This window comes from Pecten maximus, chromosome 16 (genome assembly GCF_902652985.1).
Source record: "Pecten maximus chromosome 16, xPecMax1.1, whole genome shotgun sequence".
Lineage (NCBI taxonomy): Eukaryota > Metazoa > Mollusca > Bivalvia > Pectinida > Pectinidae > Pecten > Pecten maximus.
The window spans coordinates 11,631,592-11,644,100 of record NC_047030.1 but is presented as its reverse complement, the minus strand read 5'-3'; the positions used below and the strand labels follow the sequence as shown (position 1 = coordinate 11,644,100).

Here is a 12,509-nt window from a genome sequence, read left to right as displayed (position 1 = left end):
CTCCTTCAAATTGTGTTTTTGACTAGATTTTGTATAATTTGTGAAGATATTTAATGCTATCATTTACCTTAAATTTGTAAATTCATTTTGTCTTGTATTCTGGCCTACCTCTAAATAATATATAATATCATTTCAATTCTCTAAACTTGACCTCCTTGACCTTTAGCATTTTTTCATGTACCTTTTTTACCTTTAGCCTTTAATCCTTTACCTCCTTGACCTTTAGACTTTTTCCCTTGTCCTCATAGACTTTTAGCCTTTTCCCTTCGACCTATAACCTATTTACCTTGACATTTTAAAGCTGTCTGACCTGCCTACAGTCAAACAAAACACCCATTAACTTATTTCTCATCCCTTTCCTGTCGGTTCTCAACATTTCTATTAATTCTATTACATTTCCTGACTTTCTCTAAACTGCTCAGCCTTAAAAGTTTTTTCCTTGATCTCCTTGACCTTAAGACTTTTTAAATTTGGCTAACCTGTCTACAGTCTAACTAAACTTAACTTGTTTCTATTCATTTCCAACTTACTTCCTGACCTTTAAATTTTCCAATTCTAAAATCAAACCTTAATGAAAGTTTTTTTTTTTTTTTTCCTTGTCTGACCTTTGCCTGATTCTATGTCAATGACTTGCCTGATTTGGTTTACTGACCTTGACCTTTGACCTCTTGCTACAATCCAATAAGATGTTGGATGAGATGATGCCTTCTGTGATGTTGATGGTGACCTTTGAACTGATGAACTCCAACCTGCTGTGTTGGCCATATGTAAAAATTTGTTTTATGGAGACTCCCCTCAGTGCCTTGATAAGACCTTTCATGTTTTATACTGGAGACTGACAGTGATACAAACAAACACCACCTGTCTGAGACATATGTGAGGCTGGAATCTCCTACATGGAGAGCAATACAAATCACAGTGTCATTGATAAACAGTGTCTCGTACAGTACCAAGGAAATGTGTAGACATGCATTGAATATTGACACAATGTTGTTGGTTGGATGGTGCTGTGGACTCGCCTTTCACTTTGGCAACTGGGAAAAGGGTTCGATTCCCTGACCATGCAGACATAAAATTGTATGGGACATCATCCACGAGGTTTCTCCATTCACTAGATATTTTGATTTCCTCCAACAGTAAGACCCCTCCCTCGCTTTTATCCAAGCCAACAAGAATATAGAATTAGATAACTTTTTTTACAATTGCTGTATATTGAATACAGGCACCTGTAAAGAAATATAGATAATAGATATATATTAACCAGACAACGGTGTGGTGATCAGGGATATCAAGGTAATGGTTACGTATACAGTCCCTTATTACCAATGATAATCTCACCTTTACCTGTGAAGACTTAATCTGTGCCATCACACTGCATTATAGCAAATCCAGGTAATAATCCAGGATTCCAGAAAACTCCTACATTACTTCACAAAAAGTATCGTGTTCTAAGCATTTAGTAAAGTCACATGCTAGACCGGTAGGACATTCCGAAATGGAGACAATAATCCTTGACCTCTGACTGACCTGTGTAGTATAGTATATAGACACCAATGGCTAGTTAACATTCTTCAGGGACCAACAAAAGTACAAATAAAATGTCATCTCACACCTGTTATTTTGTGTATCAGCCACAGGTGGTGGTCAGAACTGACCACAGGTAGCCCTAGTGACCAGAACAGTCAGATTTAATACACCCCAATGATAAAGACCTGTCAGTAACAATACTGAAATGGTCATCATCTCAGAATCATCCATCAGTTTAGTGATTGGCATTCACTTCATTTTTATGTAGATCTGTGGGGGTACTTCTGTTAGAGATTATAGAATACAACCAATTACAGGTATAACTCTGGACATAATGCAAATCTTTCAGTATAATAGTACCCATTATTCTATACATGTGATTGAAACATTAAAACTGAATTTGAAAATTTTCAGAACAAACTGAATTTAGAGTGCCACTGGGAAAGAAAATTGCAAACTTTGATTTAGAAAAAAAAACAAAAAAAAACTACCATTACAAGTTTGTTTTTCCTTTTTCTCTCTTTAAATAAACTTTTCCTCAACAACATACCAGAAATGATGAAAAGACCCTCTTTAAATAACCATGAATTTTCCTCAGACCCAAGAAATACAAGCCTCTGTTTAATTATAACACAAAAACTAAAAAATAAGAACGGAATTGGGCCAAGCCAACAGAAGAATGAGTAAAGCACGACAGTGTTGTGAGTAATATCAGTTGTCCTCGGCACACAAGTGTCACTGATAGGCCCCATACATCACCTTCACAAAGAAACTCTACCACACGATACACAATAGCTATCAGTTTCAAACTCATTACTGACACTAGAAAATCATCATGAATCTTTTGGATTACAAAATGCTTCATTCAAATTTTCTCCTAGTTAAATCTAACCGAGTAAAATCATCGGATTATACTGTAACTAAACAAAAACTTATCAAACCAGCTCTTATTTCCACATCCAATGCAGTATTTTGTGAATTTGCCAAATCATTCATTTAACCCATTGCTAAAAATTATCTTTTTTGTCAATTTCTCTAAAAATTTGTACTTTAACATTAAGTTCTACAGCCTATATCTTAACCTGCTACTCGACTACGACTTGTCTGCTTACACAAACATTAGATTCGCCCCTTGAAAACGCCAATGTGATTTAAGATTTATTTGACAAGTACAGGAAAGATAACACCTGATACAGTGACTCACCTGTCCTTAATTATTACTTACCTGTGAGTCACTCTCCCCTATTACCTGTTGTTTTGCACATGCATCTCCTTATACAGGAGAGCCCATATATATACTGTCAGCACATACCTAAATGTCTACGTCCTTATCATGTACACACAAGAATTTCTTGAACTAGTTTCGTTTTTCAGGACAGGTAAATTTCGAATAATTTTTTTACTAATTTTTGAAATGAAAATATCAAAGTTTATTTAAATCAAGAGTGCCAATTAAGTCTGTTTATCACTTTTTCTTATGATTAATTAAGCACCAGTATGATATGTTTTATATCGGATGATTTAAATGATTCTTCCCAGCTCCGCTAATGTCTGGTCTACTCTTATTTTACCCCCATTGCCCCATTGAGGACCACCTACTCCTCAGTCTCTACTGGGTTTCCTCGTACCCAACTGGAGGCCATCATACCCCTATTCAACCTAATCATACACACCTGCCCCTATTACAGTCCCTCCCTACCCCTCGGCCTATCCTCGCCTCTAACATACCCCTATTACAGTCCCTCCCTACCCCTCGGCCTATCCTCGCCTCTAACATACCCCTATTACAGTCCCTCCCTACCCCTCGGCCTATACTCGGCTCTAACATACCCCTATTACAGTCCCTCCCTACCCCTCGGCCTATACTCGGCTTTAACATACCCCTATTACAGTCCCTACCTACCCCTCGGCCTATACTCGCCTCTAACATACCCCTATTTCAGTCCCTCCCTACCCCTCGGCCTATCTTCGGCTCTAACATACCCCTATTACAGTCCCTCCCTACCCCTCGGCCTATCCTCGCCTCTAACATACCCCTATTGCAGTCCCTCCCTACCCCTCGGCCTATACTCGGCTCTAACATACCCCTATTACAGTCCCTCCCTACCCCTCGGCCTATCCTCGCCTCTAACATACCCCTATTACAGTCCCTCCCTACCCCTCGGCCTATCCTCGCCTCTAACATACCCCTATTACAGTCCCTCCCTACCCCTCGGCCTATCCTCGCCTCTAACATACCCCTATTACAGTCCCTCCCTACCCCTCGGCCTATCCTCGCCTCTAACATACCCCTATTACAGTCCCTCCCTACCCCTCGGCCTATAATCGCCTCCGACATACCCCTATTAGGTCCAGTGAACCTCTCAACTTGGTTCCGTCCTATCTATCTACTCCTATTGGGGTCCCACTGTGGGGTCCCACTGTGGGGTCCCACTCTGGGGTCCCAGCTGACCCCTCAATCGTCATCTTCGGGCTCTATAATACCCCTATTAGACCAAATTTTATCACTCAATTGGGTTTCATCCTATCCATTTGCCTTTATTGATCCTGACCTTACTTATCAGCCTACTTTTCAACTGACATTTTAATACCCAAATTAGGCCCCAGTGTGCTCAACTAGGTTTCATTCATCCACCTATTCCCACTAGGGCCTCATCTTTTACAAGGCACCACCCCTTTGTACTGTTCGCTACCCTATCTCTACCCCATGGAAGCCATTACAAAAAGAAGCCCAGTGTACAATATATAAATACACTAGGCCCACAGCGTCTGTAGGGCTCTTGATGTACTGTTAATTTTATAGCTGGCCGTTCAATTTTAAAAACCTGCAATACAAATGTCTGTCAGAAACAATAAATTACGCAATACTGACTTTTTTTTTCTAAAACACTGCAGGATGTCACAAAATAAAACCAATAAAATTGTATGAACGGTGCCGTTGAGTAACGCTCACCTCCCGGTCAGATCAATATTACATGAAGGCGTTAAAGTGTTTCTATTCATGTATATTTATGTTGTGCAGCTAATCGGCCAAAAAGGAGATTCGGTAAAAATAAAAAAACCTTCCCCTTAATTATCCAGAGAAATGTCACACAAACAATTATGGTGAAACAAACTGACATCCAGATAATAAATGATATGTAAGAACTAAGGAAAAGTGAGAATTTCTACTGCATAGAGCAATAGTGTTATTCCTAACTTGGGGGCTGTTGGTACACTAATGGATTGAGATCTATTTTGTGTGTTTCTTGATCAGGATGCGAGATCTCTGACCATTCTTCGTTTTTGTGGTTGTGTTCTTGGGCAAGACACCCAAATTGCTCTAGATAGCATTTGATGGCTCTCCAGTATGTTGTTATTCAGTGAGGTAGTCACCAGCTACTAGAAGACTGTCTCCGTATGAACTGTATGTTATTCAGTGAGGTAGTCACCAGCTTGTAGAAAACTGTCTCCGTATGAACTATATGTTATTCAGTGAGGTAGTCACCAGCTACTACAAGATTGTCTCCATATGAACTATATGTTATTCAGTGAGGTAGTCACCAGCTACTAGAAGACTGTCTCCATATGAACTATATGTTATTCAGTGAGGTAGTCACCAGCTTGTAGAAAACTGTCTCCGTATGAACTATATGTTATTCAGTGAGGTAGTCACCAGCTACTAGAAGACTGTCTCCATATGAACTGTATGCTATTCAGTGAGGTTGTCACCAGCTACTACAAGACTGTCTCTCCATATGAACTGTATGTTATTCAGTGAGGTAGTCACCAGCTACTACAAGACTGTCTCTCCATATGACTACTGACTATACCCAGGGTGATAAATCCAGCAAATAAAGAAAACCCATCTCAGATAGACCAGAAGTAATACATATATTACCTGACTTCTGACATTTAGTTTTATATTTTGTTCAATGTTGTGACTGAAAGAAGATACAGATCTATACAATGTACCTGTTAGGATCTATAAACATCATCATCATCTTTACCAACCCAATATTTCTCACACCCCTACCCTATTCCAAAACTTTTTATTGCTTCATAATTAGTAGAAAATCGGTCAGCCAGTGTAGCAGGCATGATTTATGATGACAACAACAAAACACTCAACATATGAATTAAACTTTACATAATGAATGGTTAGCATACACCATATAAATTACATGACGAATATCTAGCATAACTCCATATACATTCTTCTTGTATATTACACCTTACGTAACATACTTGAATTTGTACTTTTAGTTTCACTATTTTCCTATCATAGATGATAAAGAAATTATAATTGCTGGATTTTATGAGATACTGTGATACTGTCACAACTACGTCAAATTCTCCACCTCGGGTAGGATATAAGCAAGGGTAGATGATATTGGTATGTGACAGGGTTCCACATGAGTGATCCAAGGTTCATCTGTCACCGACAGGTCATCCATGAGAGATTTCACATTCCTTTACTACCACTCTAGAAAAGTGAGTCTCAAAGAAAAGCCTGGTCACCAATGATTAACTTTTTTTATTTGATATCCGGCAAATTTACATCATCTCACAGACTTTACCATATATATATATGGTGTTGAATTTATGTTTTTCAACTATATATATATACATTGTGACTGGGCAGAGATATTGTGATGGGGTCACATCAGGACACCAAGCAGCCCTCCAAAACTTAGACTGGCTACCAGCCCCAAGGTTTTTGTAAAGCATTGTCCAGCTAACTTCTTACACTAGCTTATCTCCCCCTAGTTTGAAACTAGAATCAGATATATATCGAAGAAACCAAAATTATAAAGCTAAATTTTATTTGAAATATTTTGATGTTTTTTAGACAGGGTTTAGCCAGGAATTACCCGGCTCTGTACTCAACATAAATGTCTAACTAATATGTATGTTTTTATATTTCTAACCATTGTTCTAAGCTTTTGTTGTGTATTCTATGTCACCACCCTCACATTTTGTTGGTTCTCCTGGATAGTTGATAGGTTTGGTATTCAAGGACTGTTAAAGAGGACAATGCTCCACATAAACATATGTCATAGATTCTTAAAGTCTAGTCAGATTTACTTCAAATATGACATTTCTTCATCTGCAGTAATTCCAACATTTACAGAACGGAAAACCTTCTGTTATCGCATTTAAGCAAAGCTTGTCAGCTTAACAGAAATGAAACCCAGTAAAGCTGAGGAAAGGAATTAATCAGATTCTGAAAAGAGTTCTTTTTCTTGTAAAGCTAACTAATCGGTGATATGTCCCTGTGATGCTGGAGTAAGCTGATCGAGTCTCGGGTCAAACCTGCCCCTAAACCACAATATCCTCAATAGCATATATTGGCATTCTTGTCATACATAACAAACTCAGAGTCATGTTTCCACCCATTCCTGAGGTGTTGTCTATTCTTTTATTGAAATCAAAAACCATATCGGAATATTTCATCATTAAAATTTTTCGCTTTCCTTAGCTTCCGGTCTTGAATAATTGTATACATCTGAAGAATTTCATTTGGTTTCAGAAAGATATAAATTCTCTGTATCCTTGTGAACTATAAACATGATAAAGGACGTGCACAGACTATTAAAACTGAATTTAATAATAAAACCACATCTGGCTTCTTTAGTAATACATAGGATAAAACCAGGACCGAACTTGTATCACGCACATTAAAATCCAAATATGGTATCTTCTCCTCAGAAAGTGTTCAAAAACTGTTGTAATTAAATCATTCTATAGCTTAATATTTGCCTTAATGTTAATTGAATTATTTATAAATAATTTATCAAGGCCTGGTTCCAAAATACCAGGTGTATTTCTGTGTGAGCAGCAGCCTGGTACAGGTATATATAACAACCAGTGATGGAAAGCCTACATCCTCAGGTGGCAATGGGAGAAGGTTCCAACTGTGTCTGGAGGATAGAGGTCTTCCTAAATGAGGGAAGCTGTCAAATATACCGTGTTTTTGCCTTTTTTCTTAGAAAATTGGCAAGGGTCTTTCTAAATGAAGCAACTGTCAAAATCCATGCTTTGTCTTTTTTCTTAAAAAATTGGCAGACAGAGAATCATGTGTGCTCTTTCCTATAACATTCCCCTCCAACTTTCTTTCATCTGTCAGTCATTGGAAAAGATAAGCCCATCACTTATCTATCAACTTTATCCTAATTATTGAATTACTTACCTTTCTGAAGTTATTTTAATCCCTGGAACAGCATGATGGGAGATTAATCCTTAAACCCTGCAAAATACGAAACAAAATTCCCTGTAGCAAAATGTATGATGATATTTTGTTTCCGTCCTTCAAACATAAATGTGTAAGTCTGTGTATAGCCAGTATTTAGTACATGTGTTTTTTATGACGGTTATGTTGACATACCAATAGTGAGAAATACTATAGCATCGAAAGTTTACATCTTGTTTCTTGAAAAACACTCATTACTTAAATCACTTTTGGTTGTTTTTTTAGATTGTAATTAGATATTTTGAAACAAGAACATTTTCTATAAATAACAAGCATACTACTGATGTCCCCGCTCAATTAGTTAACAGTGACCTTGACCAAAACCTTGCCACTCCAACTGGCCGAGTTTTGGTCCTTTATGATTGTGTGAAGTTTGAAAGTTTGAGCATTATCCCTCAAGGAAAGAAGGCAATGCAGTGCTGACAAATCATACAAGATGGACTGAGAGGACACCTGTAGTTCCCCCCCCCCCCCCTCCCCAAAGTGAAACCCAGGAAGGGGGGGGGAGGGGGCAGAATAATAACAGTCTAGACCTTGACCTTGAACCTTATAACCGCACCTGAAATCATCCAAGGAATGCTTGAATATAGATTTTACATCAAAAAGTGAAAGAAAAGAATCACTGATGACTGTCCAGGTGTTACAGTAATTGGGGGTGGCACAAATAAACAACAACTTAAACAGATCCCACACAAGAAGCTGAGGCAGCTGTGTTACCTCAATATAAACAATCATACACTTGTGGTGTAGCTTTAGGAATCCCTGTCAATTATACGTTGTATTGTTTGAAACTTTAAAGTGGAGAACTAAGTGGGAGAAGTCCAGTGAATCTACCTGATATCTACTTGTACTTATGGAATCTAATCCAATACTTATGGCTCAATTGAACCACAATGTTCAAAATCACAGTAATATAAAGCTAAACAACCCGCAGTATATTTACTAAATAAAGCTTGATATTTTTCATAGATACGCTGCAGTAACAATTGAGTTAGGAAGCCAAACATATCTATTGTATTCTGAGCTCTATGTCTATACATATACATTGAATTAGGTAGCAAAAGTCTATTTCTCACTCCATTAACTATTAAATGACTTCAGTAATAGGACAATGTCAATATACCATTAACTAGACTTATTGACATTTAAAACTTTGGCTGTGTGTAGTCTTACTGTAGAGCTGGATATTAGCCAACACTATCAGCACGAGCTTTAAACACCAACACTCTATTTACAAAACATTCCCCAGTGTGTACCATATATCCTTACTTAATTGTTTTTCAAGTTCACAATCAGCAGAATTTTGATTCATTATGATAATATACAATTAGCTGTCAATTATAGCAATCAGACTTCGTGGACACTTACTGCTGTATACATGTATCACAACATTAATTATAAACCAATTATAACTACCAGACTTTACATGTGGACACTTACTGCACTGTCCATGTCTGATTATGATATAAGTATATATATATAACTATCAAACTTTAGGGATATCTATCACCCTGTCTACACAAAATATCACCCCATTGATTATAAATTAATATTAACCATTAAACTTATTAGAGATATATCTATTGGCCTGTCTACATTAATATTAACCATTAAACTTATTAGGGATATCTATTGCCTTGTCTACACAAAATATCACCCCATTGATTATTAATTATATCAACCATCAAAGTTTGGAGATTTAGTGCCATGTACATTATTATATACTGAAACGAAAAAGAAACGCAACTTCAAATTGTAGGTTTAATAAAATAATACTTGTGAGCATTATGTTTAAATTTCATATGTAATAGTTAATATTGAATATTGATGTAACATCCTTTAAATGTTTAGAGATTTTTAAGAACAGGTCACTTTGCTAGAAGGTCATGATTGGTAGTACCCTACGTGAATCCAAGTTGAAATGGCAGCAGTTTTGAAACCGTGCCCTAATATCGTGTGTGTCCTCCTCGAACAGTTATCACATCTCTAATTCTTTGTTGCATTGAGTTCATCAGGGCATTGACTTTCCGTATTGGAATGTTATTCCATTCTTGGACGAGTGCATTTGCTAACTGAGGGAGGGTATTTGGGGGGTTACGGCGATTTCGAATTCTTCTGTCTAATTCATCCCACAAATGCTCGATTGGGGACAGGTCGGGGCTATATGGAGGCCAATCTATAGGAACAATGTTCTGTGTCGCAAGAAAGTCTCTACAGACTCTTGCAACGTGTGGTCTCGCGTTATCTTGCTGAAAGGTTAGATGATGCTGCCTAACAAACGGCACAACATGGGGCCTAAGGATCTCATCCCGATAGCGTACGGCCGTTAAATTCCCATTGACTATCACCAAAGGCGTCTTCAAACCATGGGAGATTCCCGCCCAAACCATAACTGATCCACCCCCAAATCGGTCGTGTTCCAAAACACAGGCGTCAGCAAAACGTTCGCCTCGACGCCGGTACACACGTTGACGGCCATCTGCTCGAAATAACGTGAATCGAGATTCATCGGTGAAGAGCATAGACCTCCAACGTCTCATAGGAAAACGTCTGGGCATATGTGCCGTTGCCCATTGCATACGACGTGCTCGACGTTGCGGTGTTAGTGGTAAACCAACGTACTGTCGCCTTGCACGCAAATTAGCCTCACGCAGTCTGTTGATCACTGTTTGGGGATGAATTCGACGGTTATGATTACCAATCGTATTCCTTGCCGTTTCAGCGGCCGTTAATCTCCTGTTACGCAGGTGTGCCAACCTAAGAACCCGGTCTTGACGTCGCGACGTTACGCGTGGACGTCCTGATCTCGGCTGGTCATCGACTCTTCCTGTTGCGTTAAGACGTGAAACTAATCGACTAATAGTCGATTTGTGAACTCTGAATTGTCGAGCGACGTGAAGTTGCGTGTTCCCTGCCAGAAGCATCGCTATAGCACGTCCTCTATCAACCTTTGATAACCGTGGCATAATTGTAAAAGGAATTATTGTTTGCAAAAGTATTGGCGATGATGTGGCTCAATGTTAGTGATGAATTGATACTGGTTTGAATGAAAAAAGAACGCATATGTTTGTACAGGCACGGTTTTTGATGTTTTTACCGCGCCGGAAGTGCATAGGTCTCTAGTCACACTTGGGTGATTTTGAAGATTGGTATGGGTGTTAGGCAGGGTGCATGTTTATTTCCGCGATTTTTATACAGATATGTATATTTAATACAAAATTAATCACAATTTTCCATGTTGCGTTTCTTTTTCGTTTCAGTATAATATTATTTATAAACAAATTATAACTATCAAAGTTTGGGAACATTTACTCTCATGTCTGGTATCTTAACGCTTATTTTATCAGATTTTAGGAATATTTACTGCCCTATCCAATTACAGCCATCAAAGTTTGATGATATTTACTGCAGGGTCCATTATCTGAGTTACCATCTGTTACATAACAAGGTGTATACATGTGCTGTGTGTTCACACATCCAGGGTAGTCCTGGAGGCTGACTCAACACTGCAGAGAGCCTGCACCCTTCCACACAGCTGGACCAAGCTAAATCTCACACTGGGTGTGTCACCCTTCCACACAGCTGGACCAAGCTAAATCTCACACTGGGTGTGTCAGTCCCTTTACAGGAGGGGACAGGCTCAAAGTCAGAGGAAGTACATCATTTGGAATAGAAATAGCATAGACTGGCCCCCTGTCTCTAGAATCTTAATGTCAGAAATAAAATTCAGTTTTATAATGGTATTCTCTATGATGTGTCTGATTCTTGACTAAGTTTCAAAGTACGGGGGGGGGGGTTAATCTAATACTAAAATTAAGCTGAGCACTTCTTTAACAAAACTTGGTTGGTGGCTAGTCTAGGAATCGTAATACAGAACTATGACTATGTCTGCACCGCACCTGTATGATTTTAATTGCATAAATGCAAATGTGATTTACATTAACAAAACTACCAATTATAATTATCAATGCATGGTTTAGAGTCCACAATTGGGGCCTTAATTCAGCATTTCAGTGAACAAGTAATGATAACAACCAAATTTTATGACAATTTATAATTTCTCTGCCAATATATATTAACACTTTTCCTGAAGTGGAAAATGAAATTAAATCAATGTAACAGAGATTGTTATCAATTACATCCATTTAAATAGCCCTGGTTTCTTAGTTTGACACCCTACCAACTCAGCTGGAGAGGAATTCTCCATTGTTGAGATGAAGAGGATAAAGGTAGTATTTACCAGGATTACATGATAAATTACGAACTTATCTTTAATGTCTACGATAAACTACAATATTGTATTTGTAACAACAAAGTAGTACAGACAAATGAAGTTGTGTGAAAACTTCGAAAGTAAAATATATTTGTAACAGACCTTGTTGTAAACCTTTTTGAGTGTAATGTGTAGTGACATGTGTTGGTTCCTTTAGCTAAAGTTATAAACACAGACAGGTTTAATATGTAGAACTAGAGACGTGTCTGTGTTGTAACTGTAGCAGTCTTGTAAATGCCATCACATTTCAAACTCCTATATGTTGTCTGAATCAATTAACTTCCCCCCCCCCAACCGATTACCACTTCTTCAAAAGAGGTTTGTTGACGCAACAACTCCATGGTAGCAAGCCAACCTATTCCACTGAATGTGTTCCCCAAAATGAATCGAGTCACCAACCACTAGATATGATTTCTGGCTGTATGTATAACATTCAGTTACCACTAATCTGATGTTCTGCATACCATCCAGTCCACG

The 12,509-nt window shown here is 38.2% G+C and overlaps 1 protein-coding gene across 10 annotated transcripts in view; it reads right to left on the bottom strand.

Annotated features, from left to right (window-relative positions):
• The window catches only part of LOC117344478 (activated Cdc42 kinase-like), a 131,763-nt gene that overhangs the window by 64,262 nt on the left and 54,992 nt on the right, over positions 1-12,509 (bottom strand). For 9 of the 10 annotated variants that reach the window (XR_004536197.1, XM_033907225.1, XM_033907228.1 and 6 more), the window contains one exon: positions 7,700-7,756. The gene's annotated coding sequence lies outside the window, so the exon portion shown is untranslated. Of the gene's footprint in view, positions 1-1,338; positions 1,502-7,699; positions 7,757-12,509 lie in introns of those variants that run through there. The other variant, XM_033907230.1, reaches the window with a different exon arrangement.